This window comes from Callorhinus ursinus, unplaced genomic scaffold (assembly GCF_003265705.2).
Source record: "Callorhinus ursinus isolate GAN/ISIS: 27379988/994484 unplaced genomic scaffold, GSC_fseal_2.0 scaffold24, whole genome shotgun sequence".
NCBI classification, from domain to species: Eukaryota; Metazoa; Chordata; class Mammalia; order Carnivora; family Otariidae; genus Callorhinus; species Callorhinus ursinus.
The window spans coordinates 19,948,063-19,974,144 of NW_027397086.1; the positions used below are offsets into that span (position 1 = coordinate 19,948,063).

Here is a 26,082-nt window from a genome sequence, read left to right on the forward strand (position 1 = left end):
AGACAGAGAAGTGACATGTAATTTGAGGGCAGCAGTGATATTTTCGAACTCTATAGTCAGTAGATACACCTAGCCCTGCAATTTAAAACTCAACCTACCTTTCCACACTTCACTTCTGCTACTCCCTTTCCTTCTCTCCTCAAACTTTAGTTCCTCTGAAAAGTCCACCATTCCCAGAAAAAAACATTCTATCCTAGCCCTGGGCCTCTAGCCATGGTGGCCCCTCAGTCTGCTTTTGTTTACCTTGTCTCATGATTAGGCCTACACATATCTATCCACCCTCCCTCCTGGATCATAAGCCATCTGCAGGCAGGAACCATCTCTACAGCCTGTTTGTCCCATTGTTCCTAGCGCAAGGCCTGCCATGGCTTTCTACATGGAAACTCTCGGCGATACTTGAACTGCCTTGTTGAAGGCAATTGTCGAACATGGGTGATTTTTACCTGTGAGCTTATTGTGAGCATTAAATGACGTTATATCTCTGACAGAGGATAAATATTCAATAAATGGGGACTATTGAATAGAATTCCTCCAGAAATTTAGTAAGAGCTCTCTCTTTCCTATCTGATACAATATTACAAAGCGAGGCAGATGGTATTTTGAAGATGTTCTTAATCTGACATATTATGTTATATTATATATTTTATTATATCATATTATGTTATATCGTGTTATATCAGTTTTTTTCATTCAACAAACTCCACTGGTGAAAAAAGACAAGTAGATGGATAAATGCAAAGTGATGTTTTTGTTAGTTTCTTAAACAGATATTTATTGAGAGATGCTGGTATACAAAAAACTGTGCTAACCACCAAACTAAAACATTTATTGTTAGTGGTTTGAAATGCAATTAACATTCACGTAACTGTATTAAAAAGGAAAGCTTTCCATTTTTCTTATACTTATCTTTTCTTCTGTTTTCACTATTGTCTAAACCAAGGGTCCTTCCCCTGGGATAGAATTCAGGGGATCCATAAACTGGTATAGGAAAAAAATTACATATGTATTTTCACTAATTTCGAACGGAAATTTAGTATTTCTTTCAATTACAAATGTAGGTAACTAACCACAGTAGGATTAGGGTTTCTGTGACTCTGTCACTAATAGAAATCACAGGTGTTTTCAGGTTATATTCCAGTTGTTGCAGGTATGTTGGAATAATTGTTACACTCACCATAACTTTGAAATTACTTATTTGATTTGCTCCTAGCGTTAGTATTTAATGCATGAATAAAAAGTACATTCTAGGATATCTAGGATATCTCAGTAGGTTAAGTATCTGCCTTTGGCTCAGGTCATGATCCCAGGGTCCTGGGACCGAGTCCCATATCAGGCTACTTGCTAAGCAGGGAGCCTGCTTCTCCCTCTTGCTGCTTGTGCTCTCTCTCTCTCTCTCTCTCTCTGACAAATAAATAAATAAAATCTTCAAAAAAACATACATGCCTTACTACACCACGAATTTGTTTTGAAAAATATTTTAATGATGCTATTTCAATATATTTTATAGGATTCTTTAAAGGAATCAATAGGCTTCACCAAACTGCCAAAGAGATCCATAGCATACAAGAAAGTTGAAGGAGTCTTGATTTATGCCCTGACAGGAGTTATTCTTCACACATATCTGAGGTCTTTCTCTGAGGTAATGTCCAAAGCCAGCGCTGAGCTTTGAGGCTTAGTTGCACATGGCCCGTTCGCTTGCACTGGGACAGTGTTTCCAGCCACATGTTGACAGCAAGGGAGAGAGCACATGTCTATGCACTCCCATGTGACTGCCCTGCTCTGATCACCCATTAGTGAAAGCAGACCCATCCACACTGAGTCTGGGCCTGTGTGTGTGTGTGTGTGTGTGTGTGTGTATGTGCGCACACGCACCTGGGCTTCACTATCAGAGAAGGGAATTTAAACATAATCTGCCATCTGGATGAAAACCAAACCATACACATCCCAGACAGGAGGAAAGAGACTCACAGATCCAGGTGTAGCCAGAAGCACCTGGGAATCTTGGTGGACCATAAGGCAAATGTGAGTCATCAATGAAAACTAGTTAGTTCCCAGAACAAACAGAATGAAATATAAAATAACAATAGCATATAAGAGTTGGGGGGGGGACATCTCCTTGCATGAATCGAGAGAGATAAGATTATTATTCCATTTTACAGATTAATGATTCAGAATGACCAAGGTGACTTTAACAAGTCGCACAGATAGTAAATGAAGCCTGTTAAACAGAATTAGAAGATTATATCCATAATATAGTACTGCCACTTCAGTAAAAATATTTCTTAGAACAAAGAGTATCTTGTTACCTAAGATTAAGGAAACACTAACAATCAACCAAAGGAGTTTCTTTACCCTTTCAGGGCTGCATTTTTTTAATGTAGGTCCAATTGTGATGGAGAAGACTTAACTCTGGATTCACACTCCTGGAGATGAGGCTAAGCCAGGTAACCTTGGAGCTTTAGAATTCTGTGCTTTGCAGTTTCTCTACATCTCCCAGTAGGGTATGAAACAGCCAAATAAAATCAGTTTAGGTATACTCAAGTGGCACCTGAATCAGCCTAGAATTTCAGTTGCTTTCCAAAGAAGATATAATAAGTCCGATTTTCCAAAGGCAAAACTCAGTGACAGGGAAAGTGGGTTTCTTTCCCAAGAAGTAAGTGGCAATTCACTTCTGCGTGGTGAAGGACAAGGTCTATATCCATGAAACAGAAGAGAACAGGTCATCTGGCTGGTTAAGGAACCAGACCCAATTTCTCTTCACATGGCTTCTTGTTCTATACACGGTTCCCATCCCCATACCATTAGTCTTTTACTGGAATATCTTTGCTCTTCTCTTTTCTGGAACAGCTGTCTTTGAGACTACCTCCCCTCTAATCTGGTACTGTTACAACATGAAAGCATTTTCACTTAAGCTAGTGCTCTTGACAGGAAGCCCTTCACAGCCGCAGCTTGGCAATATGTAATCTGGAATACTCGGAAAGCTGCACAAGAGACAGCAAATGTCATTTCAGGAATATAGAAGCCTTGTTTCAGTAACAGAGATCCAGCACTGAGAGAGCATGGAAATTTCTGAAATGATGCTCCAGAGGTGAAGAGGGGCTTCTGTAACCAGATCTACCAGGGCAGCACTAAGGCCTAAACTCAAATCTGCCTTTGCCATTTTGCATTTCTCAGAGTCGACACCTCAAAAAGCTGTACATGTTGAAGCTTACACTTAGATAAACTATTTCAAAGTGAACATGTTACTACTCACTGAAAAGAAAAAACTATTGATTCCCAGCCACCTACGACTTAGCATTCATTACACTTATCAAGCCGAACCATCAGCAGTATAATTAAATTTTGGCTTACCTCTAGCCAGAAAAAAAAGCTCCTATAACATTTGGGCCAACAATGATTTCCTCTTCCTAGAACTTTAATTTCCTCTGTCTATACCTTGTCACTGCTGGACACTAGCAAGGCCCATAGATTATCTCTCCCAGATAAGTCTGTGCCCTGAGAAATGGCATCTATTTGAAAATCTTAATGATTATAAATGAAACCCAACGTTATCAGCTTCTAGTACCAAGTGCTTTGCTTCTCTTAGACTGAATGCAAAGCGCGGTAAACAATGGAAGAGGGAACTGAAACAGATAATTTTTCAGCTACTCTGAAATGAAATGTGGATCTCGTTCATTTCAGAGGTTTTAAGGGGAATTGAAAATCAACGGTGGCACACAGGACGATGTGATTTGAGGAACTATCACAGTGTTACTTAACAGAACTATGAAAGCAATCAGAATCTTTTAAATATTTAGTGCCTATTAAATGCCCCCTTAATAATGCTGCAAAAGTGAGGCATATAGTTGTTTTGCCCTCCACTTCCAGTGAGGGGCACTGCAAGGAAATTCCTATGAAATCTTCTTGTGTATTTATCATGGGTATGGAGAGCATCCATGAGAGAAATCTCTCTCAAGCCTCAGTACTAGGAAAAAACTGTTTTCTCATTAATAAATAGATTGATTCTTTCAGTTAGGTGCTTTGAATCTTATAACCAAGTTTCTCCCTCTTTGTTTTAGACATTGGCAAGCTTAGAGCCAAAATTGCAGCCAATCTTTAGCAACTGAACAGAGCTATGTGATGTTGCATTTGCTGTGTACTAATCTTGCTCAGTTTTACTCTGTATTTCCAAACCTAATTTCCCTTTAGTCTTGATTTTATCACACACTTCTTTTTTCCAATTGTATTATTAAAATAACAATAAATAAATAATATTTATTAAAATAGGCTATCTCAAAGCCTTTTTATTTTTTTAAAGATTGAGAGAAAGAGCGAGTGCACGCGCATGCACACACACACACACACACACACACACACACACACACACACGTGAGTGGGGGGAGGGGCAGAAGGGGAGGAAGGAGAAAAGCAGACCCTTTGCTGAGCACAGAGCCCAAGCAGGGCTGGATCCTACAACCCTGAGATCATGACCTGAGCAGAAATCAAGAGTCGGACACTCAACCGACTGAACCACCCAGGCGCCCCACCCTCAAAGCCTTTTTAGAATGAACCAGTTTCTATTAGGTTTTTCTGTTAATATTATTAATGTTAATAATTGCACACTATAGTTAGGGGGCTTCAGGCAGCAAAGACGTCTATGATCCCTATAGCAACATAATTTCACTTAACAACTAAAGGATCCAAAAGTCTCTAATTTGGGTCCTGTGAAGCATACAGTGGGTTGTAAGCCAATAAATTTATCTGTTCCTTCATCCATTAGGAACTAGGTCATTCTCTACCACATCTATCTCAGATCCTTCCTTTCCTTAAGAATATAAATGTATTCAAGTCTTTCCCATGAACAAAAGAATCTTCCCTCCATCCTACATAGCCTTCTAGCTACTGCCTAATATCATTGCTTTCAAAGTCAAATTTCTGTAAGACTTTTTTAAAGTTGTATTTATTTAAGCAATCTCCACACCCAACATGGGGCTTTACCTCATGACCCAGAGATCAAGAGTCTCATGCTCTTCTGACTGAGCTTGCCAGACACCCCTCTATAAGACTTCTGTGGTCCTCACTTGCCCTGTCATTCACTCAACACATGGGAATTTTACTTCCAACCCATCACTCCTATGAAATGTCTTTGTCAATGATAACCAAGGGATTACTGGTACCTAATTCCAGCATCACTTCTCAGCATTCATCTTAATCTTTCCTAATACATACATTCAGCTTACATACTTATTTACTTACTTACCTAAACTGAAGCATTTGACACTGTGAACCATTCTCTTTCTTGAAGCACTCGACTCCCTTAGATTCTGACACCAACCTCTCCTAGACATCTTTCCATCTCTCCTTCTGTGTCTCCCTAACTTTGCTCATTCCTTTACCTTTGCCTGTACTGAGCATGCTGGTGCCCCCTGGGGATTTATCTAGGGCCCTTTTCTCTTCTCACATCCATATCCTGACTTCAACTACTATGTTTCCCAAATCCATATCACTTCTGGTTTAAACTCTAGTCACATGGCCAAGTTCCTACCAGTTATTCCCTTGAATCTATTTGAAAAGTCTTAATGATTATAAATAAAAATCTAAAAGTACCTCAAACTTAGTGATTATAATAAAACACCCCAGGAACCTCAAACTCAGCATGCATACAACTAAACTCATCATCTTTCATCTAAATCTGTTCTTCCCTCCTGTATTTCCTAGCTTAATGAAGATACTGACACCCATCCAATTATCATCTCCTTGTCCTGAAGTAGTTTTTTTCATCAGCTATACTCCAAAATTACAGTGGACAAACAATAATTTCTGTTTCCTTCTCTGTTTTCTTGGCACAGTGGTCACAGAATATATGTCTTGAAATGAATAGGGGTAAAACTGCCTGATTTTCCAACTAGAACAGTTGATCATGCAAGATGGTGGTGGGTGGGCTCTCTGGACCTTCTTTTGGGTATGTGAGGCTACTCCCTTACCTGAGGCAAAGCATGGATAGGAGACTTCTATCCTTTTCCCAATTCCATTGACTTTATAATTAGTGGAAATTCCTTCCACAGGATGACCATAGACCATTTGCCTCAATTTTGAGGGTTGAACATTTTTGTCTTTTCTGGGTATTTTAGTTAGAAATTTTGCATGTCAGGCTACCTTAGGAGCTACTAGGTAGATACCACTTGATGTGGGAGTCTTTGATAATCATTCCAAAAATCTATAGGCATGGTAAAAGTAAAGAGAGTCACCTTAAGGAGACAAGACACAGTTAAGAGTAGAAAAGTAGAAATGAAAAAGAGGCATGCAAAACACCAACTTGTGTCCAGATAAGACTGAAAAGGAGGAAGCACTGACTAAGCAAAGTCTGATGGCAAAATATTCTCATCAAAGAGGTGTGAAAACCTTTGTTCTTATATTTTATAATTAGAACAATGATGATTGGAATGTGAAAGTTGAACTATCCCTGGGATGACTGAGATGTTTAAAAGTGAACAACTCTGTGACTCTAATTATAGACAGAATTCAGCTAACAAAATGATGAGGTATTTTGTTAATATGTAGTAAAAAGGAGAAGAGATTTAAAAAGTAATGACAAACATATAAGTCAACTATGGCCAAGCAAAGTATGGGAATTCTTTGCTTACTTAGAGCTTTTCCAAGGTTAGATTACTGGATGAGTCTTGAGCCCATCAATACATAGTCACCAAAATTCGTAATTAATTTGATGATGACTATTGGAAAGATATACACACATTTTTCAAAAGAAAATTCAAGTACCTTGGTGTCTTTTTTTTCTCTTGGTGTTTTTTTAATAGATAAGTCTGAGATGTTTAGAAATATTACAAATAGAATATAAAGTACTCAAAAGCACATTGGGCTGACATTCATCTGCTAAATTTAAACATGTTGATTCTTCTATTTTGGGTAAAAAAATAGTTTATTTACTTATTTAATTTAATTTTATTATGTTATGTTACTAAGATGCAGGAATTCAGGCAATTTTTCCTTTATTCATATTTTCATAAGTATTTCTTTAAAATATAGATTAAGGGGTGCCTGGGTGGCTCAGTTGGTTAAGCGACTGCCTTCAGCTCAGGTCATGATCCTGGAGTCTCGGGATCGAGTCCCACATCGGGCTCCCTGCTCAGCAGGGAGTCTGCTTCTCCCTCTGACCCTCTTCGCTCTCGTGTTCTCTATCTCTCATTCTCTCTCTCTCAAATAAATAAATAAAATCTTTAAAAAATAAATAAAATAAAATAAAATATATATTAAGACAAAGAAGCCAGCCAGTCTCAGAGCTGAGAGGGAGAAGGAGGTAGTCTATCTGGCAAGAGCTGCCCATAAGATAACCACCAATCTATTGAAATATGTTCTCACCAATTGTCTACATAAAGAAATTTGTTAAACACCTTGAACTTCCCATTAAAAACCCAGGAGGGCCACACAATAGAAGGGCACCCTAAGCCTAAAGACAACACTGGACTAGAACTCCCTAACAAAACATAAAGTCAAATCTCCACAAAGTTAAGGGAGCACACCAGTAATTTAATTACCTGGTAGTATAACACTATTTTAAAAAGTATAACCGAATCCAGAATTTCTACAATATATTATCCTTAATGTACATTATATATTTCCAAATTCCTGGACATATTAAAGGACAATGTGACCCACAGTCAGAAAGAGAAAAATGGTTAACTGAAACAGACCCACAGAAGACCAAATATTAGAATTAGCACATAAAGACTTTTAAAATAACAGTGGTAAGAATATAAAAAAAATCTGCAGGAAAATATGGATATAACAGGTGAAAAAATAAGAAAATTCACAGAGATAACAAAGAATCAAAAAGAAATCCTGGAACTGAACACTAAAATATCTGAAATAAAACATTTATTGGATAAGATTAACAGCAAACTGTACAATGCAGAAGAAAAAAACCATTGAATGTAAAGAGGGGTCAAGAGAAATTATTAAAATAGAAGCATGATACAAAGAAAAAAATTTAGAAAAAAAGTGAGCATGCCTCAGTGACCTAGGGGACAATATCAAGCACTCTAATATATGAATAATTAGGATCCTACAAGGAGAGGATAAAGAATGGGGTGAAAAAAGTTCATATGCTGAGAGCCCAAAACCCTGCAGGAGAAATATAAAGAAAACTACTCTAGGCACAACATGGTCAACCTGAGAGAGATCCTAGTGACAAAAATAGAAACATATGAACAAAATAAATAATGTAGGATTGGAAAATAATAACCTAAAATATAAAATAAATGTCCATGAGTCCATGCTGATATATATACATACATACTATGTACTATGTAATTCATATATATATATATATATATATATATATTACTAAATAAATAAGTGGTGGAGAAAAAATAAGTCTTCCCACAGAGTAATTCCAAATAAATTATCCAGACAGCCTCCCTCTCAAGGAGGTGGAGCTTACCTCCTCCTCTCCATAAAAGGGGAAAAAGTAACTTCACAAAGTTGTATTTTCCTTTTTAAATACTTGGCTAACTGACCTTGGTCAGGTGATCAAGGTTAACATCATCAGAGATAAATCATGTCGAATGTGTGTACCCTCGAAGTGGTGTGATGAGACTAGCACTTCATCTCTGTGGTCTCCCTCCAAAAAACCATAACCCCACTCTAACTATGAGAAAACATCAGGCAAACCCAAACTGACCTTGACCAGCATTCTTCAAAATTATCAACGTAATAAAAAACATGGACAGTCCAAGAAACTGTCACAGATCAGGGAAGGAAGCTAAGGAGGTAGGATGACCAACTACACTGGTGTTCTAGATGGGATCTTGGAACAGAAAAAGGACATTAGGAAACAACTACTGAAATCTTTATCAAGTGTGGAGTTTAAATAATAAAATATCGATGTTGGTTCCTTAGTTGTGACAAATGTATACTAGTAATATAAGATATAAACAACATAAGAAACAAGATAAGGGGCATATATGAACTCTGACCTACCTTTGTAACTTTTATAAAAATCTAAAACTGTTTTTTTATTTTAAATTTTTATTTTATTTATTTTATTATGTTATGTTAGTCACCATACGATACATCATTAGTTTTTGATGTGGTTACCCACGATTCATTGTTTTCATATAACACCCAGTGCTCTAAAACTGTTTTAAACTAAAAAATTATTTAAATTTAAGAAGTACAAAAACATGAGCAGCATCTCAATGACTTGTGGGATAGCATCAAGCACTCCACTATGTGAATATTTGGAGTTCCAAAAAGGAAAGCATAGAGAATGGAGTGGGAAAAGTATTTGAAAAAATATATGCTGAGAATCTTCCAGAACCCCAAGCAGGAAATATTACAAGAAAATTATATCTAGGCACATTATAGTCAAACTGCTGAAAACCAAAGAAAATGAGAAAATCCTAAAAGCAACCAAAGGAAAAAAGACCTATTACATATAGAAGAACAACAATAAAAATTATGACTTACTTAGAAATATTGAAAGTGAAAGACAACAGAATGACATCTTTAAAGTACTAAAAGAGGGGCGCCTGGGTGGCTTAGTCGTTAAGCATCTGCCTCCGGCTCAGGTCATGATCCCAGGGTTCTGGGATCGAACCCCACATTGGGCTCCCTGCTCAGCGGGAAGCCTGTTTCTCCCTCTCCCTGTGCCACTCCCCCTGCCTGTGTTTCCTCTCTCGCTGTGTCTCTCTCTCTGTCAAATAAATAAAAGATTTTAAATAAATTAAAAAAATAAAATAAAGTATTGAAAGGGAAAAAAACCTGCCAACCTAGAATTCTATATTCAGCAAAAATATTCTTCAAAAATGAAGGTAAAAATAAAGACATTCCCAGATAAACAAAAACCAGGAGGCTTTATCACCATCATAAACATGTTACTAGAAACCAAGGGGAAAAAATTTCTTCAGACTGAAGGAAAATGATACTAGATGGTATCTTAGAAATTAGAAAATAATGAAAACACAACAAGGGTGCCTGGCTGGCTCACTTGGTGGAGCATGACTCTTGATCTGGGGGTCATGAGTTTGAGCCCCACATTGGGCACAGAGATTACTTAATAAAAAAAGTTTAAAAAAAAAGGAAAATACAACAAATTAAAATATGTTGCAAGCAGCTAAGGTGCTTAGATGGAAATTTATAACTTGAAATATTAATATTAGAAAAAGAGATTTTTTTAATGATCTAAGTCTTCATTTGAAGATGCTAGAAAAATAATGAAATAAACCCAAGGTACTTAGAATACAAGAAATAAAAAGGAAAGGAATCCAATGAAATGGAAAGCAAATGATAGAAGTGAACACATTAAACCAAAAGTTGGTACTTTGAAAAGATTAACAAAATTGACAAATCTCCATTCCAGCTAATCAAGGGGCGCCTGGGTGGCTCAGTCAGTTAAGCGTTGGGACTCTTGGTTTTGGCTCAGGTCATGATCTCTGGGTCCTGGGATCGAGCCCTGCATCAGGCTCCCTGCTCAGTGGGGAGTCTGCTTGGAGATTCTCTCCCTCTGCCCCTCCCCCTGCTCGATCTCTCTGCCTCTCTCTCTCTTTCTCATTCTCTAAAATAAATAAATAATTTAAAAAAATAAAAACAAAGGTAATCAAGAAAGAAGAGAGAAAACACTAATAACAAACATCAGGAATGATATCAGGGACATCACTATAGATTCCTGGGATATCACAAAGATAACAGCAGAATACTGTGAAAGATTTTGTCGATAGATGTAACAACTTAGATGAAATAAACAAATTCCTTGGAAATGCGACTTACTGAAAATAACACACAAAAATTTAAAATCTATGTTCCTATATCTATTAAACAAATGGAATTTGTCATTAAAAATCTTTCAATCAAGAAAAATTCAGCCCAGTGAGTTTCACTGGTGAATTCTACCAAATATTTAAGGAAGAAATAATACTATTTCTACATGTACTCATCCAGACAATAGGCAAGGAAGATCGCCTTCCCAAAGTTTTATGATGTCAGCAGAACACTGATACCAAAACCTGACAAGGGCAACACAACAAAAGAAAATTACAGGCAATATGTTTCATGAATGCGAAAACCTCCACAAAATATTAGCAAAGGGAATCCATATGATTGTCTCATTCAATCTAGAAAAAAAGATCTAGATGTTCATTTAAAAAACAAACACACTGTCAGCACACCAGGGAAAGAAAGGAACATCCCATTTTTTATAAAGAGTTATCTATTAAAAACCTATAACTAATTTAATGGTGGAAAGGCCAAATCTTTACCCTCCCCAAATGTAGACCTATTTACAAGCTTCTCGCCTAAGTGTAGGTGAGTTTTCTTCATCAACTGCAAGCCTAAGCTTCCACTCCAGGGATAGGCAGATTTGAGACAATGGTATTATCTCTGAGCTCTGGTTTCTGCTTTTCTATCCTACAGATCTCTCTTATTCTATGAATAAAAATGGTGACAACCAAAGCTTTGCAAGTATCAAGATAGGCTGTGTTGCTCACATGGAACCTTCATCTTAGTATCACCTGGAAAGCAAAAGTATAAGGATATGGCTTAAGACATGACGAGAGACAGGCATGCATGTTGTCACTGGAGAACAGCTCCTATTAGGTTCCGGGGTGATGCTGTGAAGGTGGTGGTATAGGACATCCCAGCCTCTACCTGGGACACCCCCCAACAAAGATCAACAATTAGACAGCTATCCATGAACAAAAATAGCTCTGAGAGAGATCAGAAGTCTACTTAAGAAACTTCAGTAACACGGTGGAACAAAAATAACCACACAAACAGGGAAGGAAGAATGGCTTCATTTTACCTACAGCATCCTGTCCCCCAGGTTGGCACTGCTCAGGGCCAAGAGGGAATTCTCCAGCTAGAAAGAGTGTCCTTCCCTGCGAAAGAGAGAGCAGGGTGAACGACCAGCTTCCCTAGCCTTTCAGGACACTACATTCAGGACCCACTTGGGTTTCACCCCATCCAGAAACTGGCAAAGCTGGGACGTATAGAGACAAGCTAGGAACAAGGAAGAAACGTAGGAATTACCAATATCAGCCACACAGCAGGAATGACCATGGTTCCCAGGGACCTGTTCTGCAGATGAAGCCAGCAGGTTTCCTCCTTGAAGAAACCAACAGCCACCAAGGATCCCATGTAGGTTTCACCAGTTTTTGCCCTGTAGGTTTTTGTGTTCACAGTTGTCCGCATCCCTTCCTGCCCTCTGCCACCCTTTTCCCCACAAGCTCCTTACTCCTCCGCCACCATCACCCTCCAAGCCAGAGCCCAGGATCTGCACCAGCAGCCAGCCCTGGCTTCTGTGGCAATGGAGTGCAAGATTCAACCCCCAAGAGTTGATCAATCTCCTGAAACAGGCAAATTTGGGCAGTGGATGACAAGGGCCAAAGCTTCTCCATCAACCTGGGCATTCTGGTCTTAGGAATCCTTTTAAAATTCCCAAGGTAAGGATGAAGGGAGAAAAGTGACAGCACCAAATAAGACACAGATATATGGGAAGACTGGCATTTTAGAAGGAGGTCTTGGGGGCGCCTGGATGCCTCAGTCTGTTAAGCATCTCACTCTTGATTTCAGCTCAGGTCATGATCTCAGCATCCTGGGATCGAGCCCCACAGGGGGCTCCCCACCAAGCGGGGAGTCTGTTTCTCCTCCTCTGCCCCTCCCCCTGCTCACACTCTCTCTTAAAATAAATCAATCTTTAAAAAAAAGAAGGAAGAGGTCTTGAGAAGTAGAGTTTCATACACACACACACACACACACACACACACACACACACACACACCCCTAATCTTTGTTTCTCCAGAGCATGACATTCCTACTCTTCTTGTATTAACGTCATATGTGCACCACCCTGATATAAAAAAAAATGTTGCCAATTTCAAGACGTGGGGTGAAACTAACAGGAAAGCACATGGTGTGGCTGACACAGGCTATAGGAGGACATACTGAGAGCCCTTAAAAATTGCTTTAATTCCCGAAAATGTAATTAGGTGTGGAGAGCCATTGTTTTCTTAAGCAACCAAGAACCCTTAACAGAACCTTGCTGTGTACCGTTTAATTCTCAAACATGTATTGTCCTTATAATATTTAGCTCCCATAACAAGGAAAGAGTTTGGGAGATATTTCCCATCTCACATAAATGAAAATACAACTTAATAACCTGTTTGTATTAACCTTCGTGAAGTAGGTTGTTCTTCCTGGCTTCCAACAGTATAGAACCCTTAGTTTGTCAATCTTGCTCAGAAAATGTAATACCACAAGCTACCTGGTCCTAATAGATCATGTTCATACTCACATGATATCATGTTTATAGAATCATAACTTGACATTTATGCCAAGATATTACTGATTTGCAGACTCTTGAGGCTCCAGGTAATTCGATTCATTATTTTTTTTAAAAAAAAAAAATATTAAGGAACTGGCCAAAGAAAAATATTTTTGGATTTTAAATTATTTATGACCTCAAAAATTTTCAAATTCGTATTTTAAAAGATAAGATTACATTTATTTACCTCATAAACACTTTTTTCACAACCCCCTATCCTGTTCTGATTTTCCAAAAAATACTTAGCTATTCCCATGGAACTGCCAAGTTATGCCAACTAAAATGAAATGCCTTGTTCTGCCCTGTAGATTGGCCTGTTTCACACACAGATTGCTGAACTCCAGTTCTGAGGGAGGAAGGGTAAAAGAGTGAGGCCCTTACTTCTTGCATCACATACAGCTGTGTTTTTGCTCTGTGAACATTGCTACTCAAGAGTGTGGTCTACAGACCAACAGCAGCAGCAAGGGCATCTTCTAGAAGCTTGCCGGGAATGTACAAATCTCCAACCCCACCCCACACTTACAAAATCGGGATCTGCCTTTTAACACTATTTCCAGGTGATTTATGTGCACATCAGAACGTGAGTCTCTGAGGAGATGGTATCATTACTTCAAATGCTGGGCACCTCCGTCTTGGAAGGTAAGAAGATAAGGAAAACATTGGAAGGAGGGAGAATTCCCAGTAGTTTCTAGGTCAACTTCTTGAGTGCTTCCCTGGCTAATATATATAGTTTGGCAGATATTGATGCCTTTCAAAAGTTAGAGGCTTTTGATATGATTTCAACAAAGAGGGCTAAAACAAATCAAGTACTGTGTCTAAAAAATGTCTAGCAGGGACCTGCAATTCTTTAACTGTGTTTGTTTGTTCTGTTGGCTCCTTGTCCTTTGTTTTGTCTTATTAGCGATCCCACTTTGCTTTGTCATTTAGAAAACTGAGTCTCTGATTCCTCAAGGGGGCAGGCATTCACCACGATACTGGTTGCAACATGCTTGGTCCTGGAGGTAGCCTCAGCCCTAGGTTCATTAGTGCGAACAAAAACATCTGAAGGCTGTCAACTATTCAAATGAGTTTTAACATCGGACTTGGCTTGGCTAGTGTTTTCGAAAGTGACTTAAGGAGTTGTAAGATGACTAGTCCAGACATTACAACAAAGTGTTTTTATGCTAAATTAACTTCAGGGGCTAGGAATTAGGCTTGGATTTTGACCTCATATAGAATATCTGAGCTTTTAAGATTCATTTAGCCTCCTCTCCCCTTGCTATGTCGTAGCTTTGGACAGTATCCCACCAAAACGTCCCCCAGCACTACACGTAGCACACTTTATTATAACAAGTTGGTCAATTATGTTTGTCCCTCATTCAATTGTGGCCTCCATGAAAGCAGGGACTGGCATATTCATTTTTGTATCACAGGTACCTAGAGCAGTGGCTAGCACATAGTAGGTGCTTAATAATTATAAGTGAAATGAATAAATAAATGAACATAATTGACAGAGAAATGGAAGTACTTAAAGCACGATAAGCAGTCTAAATAATTCACTTTCTTTTTTTTTAAGATTTTATTTATTTATTTGAGAGAGAGAGTGCACATGGGGAGGGGCAGAGGGAAAGGGAGAAACTCAAGCAGACTCCGCTCTGAGCATGGAGCCCAACATGGGGCTTGACCCCATGACCCTGAGATCATGACCTGAGCCGAAATCAAGAGTCGGACACCTAACCGACTGAGCCACCCAGGCACCCCGGTAACTCACTTTCTAAGCATGAAATACTATATAAAAATAGATGGAGTAAAATATACCTAATTTAGATCCCATCTATTCAGAACTTGTAAAACACACCTTTTGATTAGACTATATTTTATGCTTTTGTGCTGTGAAGATTAAACAAGATGGAACAGATTTTATTGATTTGACAGAAACTTAGGAAGAATTCATTTAGATATTATTGATAAGTTAAATTATCACTTTAAATAGTAGGTCAAATACTATGAGGTTCTCATGAAAACAGAGTTTTTACTAGTAAAGTTCCTTCCTATTATTAGTACACATAAAATTTCATTTCCTTAAATAAAATTCTAATTAAGCCACCTCAAAACTGAGATTGGTGTTCCCTCTGAGGAATCACATTTGGGGAATTTTTATTATAAGTTATAAGAAAAATGAAGTTTTCAAAGGGAAGCGAATAAACACTTCAGTAGCTTCTGGCATTGGAGCTTCTCCCTCTTAAGTTCATGAGTAAAATTCATAACAATTATCAGATAGCTTCTTCATATTTTGAAGCCTTGACCTCCAATGACCAAAATGTATAAACAAACAAAAAGTTGCCAAGTTCCATCCTGGTAATGTGAAGAGTGTTTTTTTTAAACCTTCAAACACTTCTATCCTTTGCACACTCTCTGGGTTGGGATCCCAGCTGGAAAGAGATGGCATGCTTCACCTGGATGATTGAAATGAGCTTAATAAAGGGACTGCTTTACAAAAGCACCGGCAGAGTTAGGGGAAACCAACAGGGACAGTGAAACACACCAGGGGCAAACCAAGTGGGGAGATCAGCCATAGCCTCACCTAGTCTTGAAGGAGCAAGGGAGAGAACCAGAAGTAAAGTTGTAGGAAAGGGCTGCAGGCAGGAGCTGTAGACTTCAGCTGAGGAAAGCAGCCAGTGCCAACACCCTGTCCTACTGGAACGGAGACCACAGAGTAAATACACTGACCTCACTCTTCTTTCCACCCTTGGGTCTCATGCTGGTGCCTTGCATTCAGCCAACCCAACAGGAAACCAAAGGGCAAGAGAGCTAACTGATGCAGTCCACAAATGTCAGCCTCATAGGGCAGTAAGCAGTGGGGTAAGGTAGAGAATGGATTTGAAGGGCAAGACAGAGAAGACCTACTACGCACACCTCCTTCAAAATTCCTGTACTGCAAAGTATTTATGATACCACTCACAGACTTATTTTGCCATACACATTGCTAAGAACTGATTGAAAAAAGGATCTGTAATAACAAATTTTCTAGTAACACCAACATTTGCTAATTTGTAATATTTTCATGGGGATGCAAGATTCACTGATTCTTTCACTAGGAGATATGGCAAAGGCAAATATCCTCTCTATCTCCCTGAAACCTGCTGAAATGAATGAAAAGCTGAAAAAAAATTATCTACTATGAAACTAGCAGAGTTAAGATTCCCAAATCACAGACTATAAGAATTATCTGCCCTAAAGAGTAAAAAAATTATTAAAACAGTGGGCAACCCTAAAAGGTGATCTATACCTTTTGAGATTCCAATTGGTTTTCAAAAATTTCTCTGTAAGTAAAGAGAGAGCTCGCAGAGGACCAACGCTGGAATGGTGAGGAGTGCCGTGAACAAGTCATGAAAGACGTGGGAAACATCTGTGTGGAGGGGCAGGTTCCATACCAGCACGGTGCAGAAAATGACACTGATGGTGTGAACTCTCTTCTCTTTATTATCAGTGAAAGCCTGAAATTTAGAAACTTAATAGAGAAGATTAGTCTGGACACATAGAGGTTCAGTCGTAATCTACCATAGTCTAGCCATAGTCTGGAGGTAAGAGATATAGTAGAAAAGAAGGAAAGTAACAATGACCTTTGTAGATGACTTGCCCCCTCCCCTCTGTTTGTAGATGCTAAACAGAGCCAACCACATAGTGACAAATAAGCACCAAATATCTATCTGTCCCCCCGACTCTGAGATACACACATACATGCACACACACACACAGAGTGAGCTAGAATGTGTGATTTATCTCAATGACCTGCTCAATTACTGCCAAGCAGTTTTAGAGAAGACATTGTTGTAAGAAATTGTTGTTGTAAGAAATATTAATGAGACAAAAATCTCATCTAAAGTCATTATCTTCCCCCAAATACTAGCTCCCACTTATTCTTGGGCAAATAGAATGCTTGGATAGAGTATCCATTTGGAAATGAGTAATAAGTGCAAAGCTGTCAACATGCATAGATTCTATATACTTATTATTTTTTTAAAAAGAGAGGAAAGATTTACATGCAAAAGGCAGGTAAGTATATTTCAGAAAAATAACACAAAAAATAAATGAAATTTTCAGATAAATTCTCCATGCAGTCAAAGAAATTAAAGAAAATATGAACCCTTTTAAAAATGTGCAAAATGAGCAGGAAGAGTCAGAAAACAAATTGAAGGTGACAATAAAACCATTACAGAAATGAAATCTACATTTGAATGAGTAAAAACTAAACAAATATTGCTTAAAAAAAAAAAAGTCAGTTGCCCAGAGGGTAGACTTAAAATGTAACAAAAATTCATGGGAAAAGTCAGGGGAAAATGTAAGCAATTCAAGAGAGTTACGGAGGGCAGTGACTAATAGATGTACTTGTAGATAAGAGCACAAGTAGATTGTTTAATTGAAAGCCATAAAGAAAGTGCCTTTACAAAAAAAAGGGAAATATAAATCTTTAGATCAAAAGAATGTACAATTTCCCAGGAAAAAATTGACACAGTGACTTGCATGAGAAATATCACAGAAAAGTTATTAGACTTTCACATTTAAAAATAATTCTATCAGCACCAAGGCAAAAAAAAAAATTGCAAGAGTTGGGGGGCAGGGAGGAGGCAAGCCAGCCACAAAGAGGAAGTTAATCAGGCTAGCCTCACACTTTTCCAGAGCAATAGTCCATGCCAGAACATAATGGAACAATGTCTTACAGAATTATGAGGGGGGAAATACATGAATCTATAATTTTACAGTCAATTTGTTTGTTCATAGAAGCAACAGAAAGGCATTCAGAATATAACACCCTTGGGCCCTGTTTGAAAACAGTACCTCCCAACTAAACCCTAAGTCATCACAAAATGCTCAGGGAAGAAGATGCCAGTGAGGAAGGGGCTAGCGGTGATCTTGACTATATCCAGATTCAAGACTAATACTAAGCCCACAAAGCGTGGTCTTCCTTCTGCATGGCTCACCTCCTCACTTTGTTCAAGTCTCTGCTCAAACTCTTCCACTCAGAAACTTGTCTCCTGACTACTCGATCAAAAATAACCCTCCCTCATCCCCTTCCAGTCTCCTAATGTGTTTTATTTTTAGTCTTAACATTTATCACTTCCTGACATTAATGTACATACACACTGTGTCTCCTCTACAAAATAAAGGCTCTCTGAAGGGAGGACATTTTTCAGTTTTGTTCACTGCTGTATTCTCAGTTTTTAGAACAGACCCTAGTGCATAAAGGGTGCTAAATGATTGAATGGACTGTGAGAATTATGTATACACTTCAAAACTGCTAATGTTAAAAACTTTGAAAATGTAAAACTAACAACATAACCACAACAAATGGTAAATAGAGGGCTAAGTGATATACTCTCATTTCCTTGATGATAGGAGTAAGAAATCATTCAATAAAGTCAAAATTTGACAAACTCTACAAAAAACTACTTGATCACTTTTTAAAGTTAATTAGGTATTTTAAGTTTTCCTTTTGTAAATAATTTTCCTTCTCTTCTGGACACAAGCTTGCTGTTTGTGTTTTATGGCTCCCTAGTGCTCTCTGAAAAAGTGACAAGGACCCCAGAGGGCCTCAGTGCAGTGAGGCAAGAGCACACAGACTGTGACCACTGAGAGAATGGCTACATAAAGTTAGATGAGTCAAATATAAGTGTATTACTCAGATATAAATATATAACGTGGCTAGGGTTGTCAAGTATTTGAGGGAACAGGGGCTCAAACATTACTGGTGGCAATGTAAAGTGATAGAACACTTTTGGATACACTTTGGCAATATATAGAAAAATTCATAATATGCATATTCACTCAGCAATTCCATTTCTGGAAAGTACTATACAGATACATTTGCAGAAGAACAAAGACGTTCATTGCAACATCGCATTTAACAGCAAAAAAAAAAGTGGCAATAAATCTAAATCTTCATCAAAGGGGACTGATGAACTATATTCTGAAAGTAAATGCTAATCAGCTAATAAAAGCACATGTGTTAGGTGTGTATATATTGATATATAAAAGTATGCACAATATATTAAGAGGAAAAGCAACAGAACAACATATGTGGTATGATTTCATTTATATAAAAGGAAGTATTTAAACTTATATCAGTATGTGTTTCCAATTCTATTTTGTTTGAATGGAAAATATCTGGAAGGATACCTCCAAACTGTTCATGATAATGCTCTAAGGACTAAACCTTGGGGGAAGAAAAGGGAAAGGGGGAGGTTTATTTCATAAACTAAGCCCCAAAACATTTGAATTGTTATAAAAAGTATATATTACTTCCATCATAAAAATTAATTTTTAAAAAGCCTTACACATTTTTAAACACATATTTTCATTGCCTACAATGTGTTGAACACATGAAATGGCACATTTTGTGTAATAGGGGGAGAGACTTAGCCAAGGAAAATGGTTCAAGGTCATATAGCACCCACAGTCACATTTAGACTAAACAGGAAGTTCCTTGATGACAGGATCAGGTCACCAATTACTCCCAGTACCTATCACAGTGCTTGGCACATAGAAAATATTTGATAAATGTTTGCTGGATAAATGGATGAATGCATGAATGAAAGCATATATTAAGAACCAGAAGTCAACTGTGACTCAATATCCCTCCCACACTTATCCCTTCATGAGCCTCAATTTGTTTATGTGAAAGAACAAACTTTAGTTGAGATGCTCTGTGATCTCCTCTGGATGCTTTAAACTTGTCCTGTGGCTAAGTCTATGTGAAAGCAGGCACCTGACAGGTGATGGGAAATGTCACTTCTGCATCCCATCAGATCAGTTCTGAGGCTGCCATCCATGTTGTGAGAGCCCCGGTGCTTGCAAAGATGGCAACAATTTGAATTTAGAGTTCCCATGTTATATCCTCTGTGCCTTTCAGCTCCCAAGCTGTCTGGAAGACTGTGTTCTAGAGGAATGTCCAGCGAAACCTATAGGTGTGGTATCAAATTAATAACTGCACATACCGAAGTTTGTTCCCACATGTAACACTGATCTCACACTCAACCCAATAAGGAGGGCAGCCAAGTGCAATGTTAGGGCCCTCTGCTTGTTATTTGTATTTTTTCCTATTTCAGCTGAGATGCTCTTGTTTTATTAAAACCAATAATGCTCATGAACAAATGATTATGTTTTTATTTTCACTCCATTTTGTTTAAAATTAGTGACCTTGGCTTATTCAAAACTATCAGGTACTGGCACACCACAAACTGTCTGGCTTTTAAAATTGATAATCCTGACTGAGCCACATCTGCATTCAGCTCAGGTCATGATCTCAGGGTCCTGGGATCGAGCCCCACGTTGGGTTCCCTGCTCAGTGGGAAGCCTGCTTCTCCCTCTGCCTGCCATTCCCCCTGCTTATGCTCTCTCCCTCTCTCTGTCAAATAAATAAATAAAATCTTTTTAAAAAAATAAATAAATAAAATTGATAATCCCCTTCTCCTGTTGCAGATATTTGCAGTATTCTGATGCTTGGCTATGACAAGTTTTCTTCCAAATTTTTATTTAAATTCAAGTTAGTTAACATATAGTTTAGTATTGGCTTCAGGATTAGATTTGTGATTCATCACTTACATACAATACCCAGTGCTCATCACAACAAGTGCCCTCCTTAATGTCCATCACCCATTTATAACCCATCCCCCATCCACCTTCCTCCATCAACTCTCAGTTTGTTCTCTATCGTTAAGAGTCTCTTATGTTTTGCCTCCTTCTGTGTTTTTATCTTATTTTATTTTTCCTTCCCTTCCCCTATGTTCATCTGTTTTGTTTCTTGAATTCCACATATAAGTGAAATCATGTGGTATTTGTCTTTCTGACTGACTTATTTTGCTTAGCATAATACCCTCTAGTTAATGGCAAGATTTCATTCTTTTTGATGGCTGAGTAATATTCCATTATATAGATAATAGTCCCATTATATATACCCATTATATATACCCATATATGTTACATATATAAAATATATGCAACATAGAATATAATATACATATATAAAATATATATGCCACATCTTTATCCATTCATCAATCGATGGACATTTGGACTCTTTCCATAATTTGGCTGTTGTTGATAGGCTGCTATAAACATTGGGGTGCATGTGCCCCCTTTGAATCAGTATTTTTGTATCCTTTGGATAAATACCTAGTAGTACAATTCCTGGGTCATAGGGTAGTTCTATTTTTAATTTTTTGAGGAACCTCCATACTGTTTTCCAGAGTGGTTAGACCAGTTTGCATTCCCACCAACAGTGTAAGAGGGTTCCCCTTTCTCTGCATCCTCACCAATATCTGTTGTTTCCTGAGTTGTTTATTTTAGCCATTCTGACAGGTGTGAGGTGGTATCTCATTATAGTTTTGACTTGTATTTCCCTGATGATGAGTGATGTTGAGTATTTTTTCATGTGTCTGTTGGCAATTTGTATGTCTTCTTTGCAGAAATATCTGTTCATGTCTTCTGTCCATTTCTTAACTGGATTATTTATTTTGGGGGTGTTGAATTTGATAAGTTCTTTATAGATTTTGGATACTAACCCTTTATCTGATATGCTATGACACATTTTCTATGCTACCCATTTTATATACCTTCAGAAGGAAAGGTAATTTTAGCTTTTAGCTTTGAAGTTGTAAAAGACAATTATCATCACACCCAATCATAAAGCTCCTTGGAAGCTCCACATTACACTTAGCCCCATCTCTAAACCATCTTCCCCTCACTGCCAAACTGCAGCCATACCATCCTTCTTTCAGTTCTTCCAACCTGCCAAGGATCTCTCCTGCCTCAGGGCCTTAGCACATGCTGCTTTCTCAGCCCAAAGTGCTTCTTCCCTCTACTCCTCACCTTGCCAACTCCTACTCATCCTTTAGATCTCACATTAGATATCAGTTCCTCAGAGAGGCTTTGTTGACACCCTAATCTAACCTATATCCCCTTCCTGTTATTTTCTCTGTGCATTTCCCTCCATGGCATTTATTGCACCTTGTATTTATATATTCATTTGTATTTACTACTTTAACATCGACCTTTTCATTAGACTATGAACTTCAGATGATGAGAATCATGACTGCTTTGTTGACCAGTGCTAATCTAACTAACAAGTATTTGTTAGTTAAAGGAAAAAATAAAAGAAGGAAGTGAATTTTATTCCCCCTTTTAACTGTTTTTCATGAACATAAGTTGAACACAGTAAGTAAGAAGAATTGAGTCCCCATCTCACTGATATTTAAAGCAGCCTGTCCTATCTAAGACGAGATTTTGAGAGGGTTTAGATTGAGGGGAAGAATAGGATTTGAGAAATTTTGTTAGACCCAAGACAGGAAGAGGTGGTATTCTGAAAGGAGAGAAAAAGAGTTTAAGAGTTAATTATGTTAATGAAGCAAAGGAAGTGGGACAGAGAACAGATAGTTGGAAATGCAGGAGGTTAACTGGAAGGTGAGAAGGACTTTGGGATGTCCCAGGGGAACAGAAAAGCCAGAGCAGTGTTGATCAGGAGAGAAGGGGGCTGGTTGCGGCACCTATGTGGATTCTGCGGAAGGAGAGAAAGAGTGTGGGAGGTCAGCACACCTGGAACAAAAACTTAGCTGGAGGATGGAGAGGAAATGTGGGAGGGTCTGAGGAAGGAAACTTACAAATTCTTTATGCTGTTCCACAGTTATTGAGCACTCAAGTTGTAAGTCTGGAAGATAAGCAATCCATTAGTGTACCAACATGAGATGGTAAAGATGAAAGTTACTGCCCTAGCAAACAACCAGGGTACCCCATAACCTTCCATAGTGCGATGACTAGACCTACATTCATTCTCTTATTAAGGACAGTCTCCCTGTCTAAACAAACAGCAATGGCAATAAGAATAGAATATGCCAGAGGCCAAGTTGTCCAGCTTCTGCTCCTTGTACCCAAGTATGCTATGTCTTTTGGTTGCTTCTCCATATCTCCCATGGTATCTTGAGAATTGTGTTATTCTCAGTTACCCTTGGGGCATTAAGTTTCTTTATACATTGTCTGGAGGGGGAAAAAAAACCAGCTTGGTGCCAACCTGAGACCCCACAAAATGTCAATGGAGAGTGCTGGAGACCACAGTAATAATAATAGACAATAGGTAATACGTATACATAATAGATGATATTTATTGAGCTTTCTTTGTGCCAGGCTCGAAGACTATTATATGTATCAATATGTTTAATCTTCACAAAAATTGCATGAAATAGTTATTATTCTTCTTGCCAGAAATGAGGCCCAAGAGAGACTGACGTCATTCAGCAAAGTACACAGGGACTCAATCCAGCAAACTGATTCCAAAGACTTAATCATTAACTCCTTAAATTTGTATACACCTTACAATTTACAAAGCCCTTTAGCAGAGATAGAAACATTATCTGATCCTCTCAACAAGGCTTAAAAAGTAAGGCAGGTACATCTTTGTCTCCATTGTATACACAGGGAAACTGAGGCTCAGAGACATTAAATTACTAGTATAGGAAATCAATAGCACTAATACCAGCCAAGGCAGGGGCTGAAACCTACAACTCCTCACTCCTAAAATGCCACACCATCTCTTACTTCTGCTTTAGCAGCCGTGTTGGTGAGGATTAAATTGCACCTACACAATCAGATATGCAGAGGGATAAAAGCTGCGTCTAGGGTTTATTGGGTTTGGCATGAAGGTCCTGATACCTGAAAACCGGACGTTATCGTCAGGCTGAAATATGATTTCATACAGCCCCAACGTCAGAGAGTACCTTGTGAAGAGAAGAGGCGGAGAAGCTGACCAAGTGAGCAGTATCTAAGAGCTGCTCCAGAACTGACCCTTTCTTGGAGCCTGTCGCCTGTCAAAGTGCCCCTGCTGCGGCAGCAGCCTGGGAGAGTGCCCAAAAAGCAACACGGAGATGCAAAGCCTGAGGAGAAAGAAACCCCAGTTCGAACCCACAACTGTAGCCCTTTATTGTGTCTTTTCTGGTTAACGCCCCCTTGCCTCCCTGCCCTCTCTTCCCCAGCCCTCCCGTGCCGTGCCGTGCCCACGGTGCCAAACGTTGTGACTCAATCTCCGGCTGCTGCGCCTACCTTTCTGTCTCATTTCTCAATTACCCCAGGGACAAATCCATTATTTTGGGCCGTCTGATGGTTTCTAGTAGCCAGGGCATTGCAGCTCTGGCTCATATTACCCACTAACTCATCTTCCTTCCATTACACGCTTCACACCGAACCACATGTGCTTCCGATCCGCAGTGACACCCCCCCCTTTTTTTTAACTGCAGTCCAATAATGCTGACATGGTTAGGAATCGGAAGTAATGGCTATTGCAGTCAACTCCCTGAGAAGCGGAAGCTTGGGGCAGGGATGGGGAAGCCAAGAACGTGCCTCCCTCCTTAGCAGCCGCATCCCCTCCCGAGGCCCTGCTGGCCGAGAGGTAGCGGCACAAAACCACGCATCCCGGGGCTCCTACCCCTTGGCTCCGGCCCCCGCGGCTGCTGCTATAGAAACACCCCGCGTACACACTGGGCTGAAATTAAACACCCATCAGCTACTGGGACCAGAGCCGGGATCGGCCTGCTGCCGCGGTCGCCATGGCAACGGCCGAGAGGAGGGCAGCGAGCGGCGCGCGCCGCGCGGGGATACTCACTCCGTCGCGGGGCTCCGGGCGGCCCGGCGCGCTGCTGCGGGGCTCACCGGCGCTGCTCGCCTCTGCCGGGGCCGGGCGCTCTGGCCGCGCCGCGCGCGAGGTGGAGCTGCAAGCTTCGCGAGCTTCTCGCCTCCCCGCCCGCACCCCCTCCTCCCCTTAAGGGTTGAAAGTGAACGCTCAGGCTCTCTCAGCTCCCAGCCTGCGAATAAAACGGGAAGCAATTGGATAATGTTGTTCGCTGGGCGCTAGACAAGCCACTCCACTTAAATGTTTCGGGAGGGAGCGCGCTGGCCGCTGCGCGCCGGGCGGTGTGGCCACCAGCGCGCAGGGCCCGGGCGCCCGAGGCGCCAGGTGCGCCGGCTGCTCCCCTGGGATAGGCAGCGCTGCGCTGAACCCGGGCGGCGGGGGAGGGGGGGGCGGGAAGGGGAGAGGGGTGAGGGGCCGCTGTGGCGGTGGCACAGCCCAGAGGGCTCAGGGAAATGATTGAGTCATCCGCAAGGCTGCAGCTCTCGAGGCTTGGAAGTTGGGAAAGAAAGAAGCGTCTGGCCCCTGCAAATAACAAGTACTGCCCCCAGCGGGCCGGGCAGGAGTTCGGAAACGCCGCTGTGCCAGCCCAGCGGGCAACCGTCTGAGTTTCCCAAGGAAAACTCTGCTTGGCGGCGCGTTAATGCGGTGTTTCATCCCTTTGGCTACCCCACGCCCTTCTTATCACTCCATAGTCTGCGTATTCCTGCCCAGTAAGACGGTACTGTCCAGCGTTCCTTTCCCTAGTTCGTTCTTTGAAAACAATAGATACATTGAATATGGTTTCCCAAATTACCATGGCCCCACCCCAGAGTTATAAGTCCCCCTAGGGCATATAGTCCCTCCTTATACCCCAGCTCTGAGGATTCCCTACTCCTAATGGTTGCCTAAGTGTAAACCTGGCTCCCATCCAGGTGCCCTGCACCTGCTGCAATGAAGAATAGACAGGACAAGCGTTAGGCTTTCACTGTGCCCTGCTGCCCCATCCCTCTGTGAGTAAGTGTCTGCAGGTGCTAAGGATGCAGCCCTAACCATAGTCATCACAGTCCCTGCCCTAGTGGAGTTCACCAGATAAAGCAGAAAGACAAAGCACAGAGAAAGAGAAAAATAAACATCA

The 26,082-nt window shown here is 39.9% G+C and overlaps 1 protein-coding gene across 1 annotated transcript in view; it reads right to left on the reverse strand.

The window, feature by feature from the left end:
* Positions 1 to 25,255, reverse strand: part of LOC112836697 (PALM2-AKAP2 fusion protein) — a 280,648-nt gene extending 255,393 nt beyond the window's left edge. Inside the window, exon 1 of the mRNA XM_073876580.1 lies at positions 24,942 to 25,255. The gene's annotated coding sequence lies outside the window, so the exon portion shown is untranslated. The remainder of the gene's footprint in view (positions 1 to 24,941) is intronic.
* Positions 25,256 to 26,082: the final 827 nt, after the last annotated feature.